Below are 2228 nucleotides of genomic sequence, written 5' to 3' on the forward strand. Positions count from 1 at the left end.
GAGATCAAAAACCGCGATTTCCCAGCATCCCGAGCTTAAAGAAAAGCATACACAGTCAGAATGTAAGATACAGATCTGTTTTTTTCCTTGCCGATGAGATCATAGCGTAAGATGCAAATGTATAGTTTTTCTCGTAGATGAGTTATCTTCCTCTTTATTCTAGTATGATGTTTCCTTTGTCATATATTAATTTTTTAACTTTTTAGGCTAAATCTATTTTACCCATGATTTTATCTCTATGTCCTTGTCCCAGGAACTTTATCATTGTAATTGCCATATTTTGCAGTATTTCTTATATCTTACGAGATTACTACAACACTTCTTTTTATATTTTTTTAATGAGAATTAGATTCAGAAAATTTTTTGTGTTTATTTTTTTATGTAGACTGTAGAATCATTTTTTTTTCCAGGTTCCTAAATATATTCCTTTAGCCTTTGCATTCCGAAATGTTGGATTTCTCTATTTCTAAAAGGGAGATCTTGGCCAAATGGGGAAGGAAACGGGCCGGCAAGTGAGGGAACAGCAGTTCTATTTCTGAGAATATACCAGTAAGTCAATCCACGAAGCTTTTAGGATTTTCCCTGTGAAGCTCCCACATAGTCGTAATACATTTATTCTGAAGTTCTGATGGGTTTTTGTGCTCTTGTGAAGAGGTTACCTTCTTTTCAACATGACTCTTACCTGATCATAAAGAGTATGCAGGTATACTGTCGGAACGTATGTTTAGACGGTTTCTAGACACTCAGAAAATTCCCCTCTCGTGCTTCCTTCCCGAACCCATACACAGCGATCACCTGCACACCACGTGTTGTTTTCAATCTTTAATTTTTCACATCATTGGTATCAAAAGCCTCCTAAGATGCATTGAGTGACATTATGCTACTGGACAGCTTTGTCGGTGCCCGAGCTTATAGAAACATCATCTTGTTTACATACACGCATTAAATACACACATCTTTTTAAAAATGTTTTGGTGATGTTCTCTAGCTTCTTTAAACATTCCTATTTTAAAGCCATGCCATTTTGATCTTTCTTTTAAACCTAAATGTATTTTGGTTTTTAGAGAGATCAGTTTAGACCATGTGCATTGTTAGAATCATTATCGATATTTAGTTTCTCTCATCGTGTTTCCTGATACATCCGTTCCCTAATTTTTTCTAGTAATGCCATTCTATTGGGGTCTGTAAGGCCTCTATTCTACTTCTACTTATCTCGTAAGCACTTTGGAATACCCACCGGCATTATACCATTACAGTTCTTAGTTATCCAAATGGTCTCAATAATGCATATCTATATCCTTCCTTGCTGATAGACATTCCAGTTTCTCTTATTTTAAATTGACAAATAAACTAATAAAAAAGTTACCTTTCCTTAGATATCTCATAATGAGTTTCTTCATCCTTGCTCCCTTCCACTCACCACTAAACTTCTTGAAAAAGTAACCATGACTGTTTTTCTCTCCTCCTTACCCACTTCCTAACTTCACTATTCGACTGCCATCAAAATTCACTGTTCAACTGAAAACACCTGCCAAATTTAAATGCATTTTCCATCCTAGATTTCTGCAGTTGACTTTTGTTGCCCACTTTTGGTCTATTTGGGTAAAATATATTCTTGGAAGGAAAAACCAGAACCTCCTCCCTTGGTTTTTGCAATCTGGAACCATTCTGGTGTGCTGACATTTTTTCTCGCCACATTCTTTATAGACACTTTTATATTCCTACGCATGCTCCTCGGGCTCTCCGTGGAGGCACCTTTTCCCCGCATCTGTGCCGGCCAGCTTTCAGCTCGCCACATCTTCCCATCACTCTGCCTGGATTAACGGCTCTCGTGACCCCAGTTCCTCCCGCCACCTGGTCTGGAGCTCCAGACCCGCTTCTCGTGACCACCACGACCTCAGACGTCCAAACCCCATCTTTCTGCAAACCACACCGATTTGTCCTCCTTGAGTTCCGTTCGTGGCTCTGCCCTCTCTCCCTCACCCCGACTGCGAAGCTCCCCTCTCTGTGCTTTCTCCTTGGTGTTCCCCACAAAATCATTTGCTCTGTGGTGCAGTTTCTATTTGTCATTCTTACTGCCGCTGCCTTAGTCTGAGTTTTCGCTCCATCCTGTTCTTATCCGATTCATGCCAGACAATAGCGTTGTATGAATCTTCCCAAGGGTGGCATCGGGGCGAAGCAGAGCCGTCAGCACCCCCGCTTGACTCGTGACGCAGTGCCCTGTTTGC

At 40.5% G+C, this 2228-nt stretch overlaps 1 protein-coding gene across 1 annotated transcript in view; it reads left to right on the forward strand.

Annotated features, from left to right (window-relative positions):
- The window catches only part of ADCY2 (adenylate cyclase 2), a 182743-nt gene that overhangs the window by 16832 nt on the left and 163683 nt on the right, over positions 1-2228 (forward strand). The window lies entirely within an intron of this gene.

The sequence above is a fragment of the Pteropus vampyrus genome, unplaced genomic scaffold (assembly GCF_000151845.1).
Source record: "Pteropus vampyrus isolate Shadow unplaced genomic scaffold, Pvam_2.0 Scaffold190, whole genome shotgun sequence".
Classification (NCBI taxonomy): Eukaryota; Metazoa; Chordata; class Mammalia; order Chiroptera; family Pteropodidae; genus Pteropus; species Pteropus vampyrus.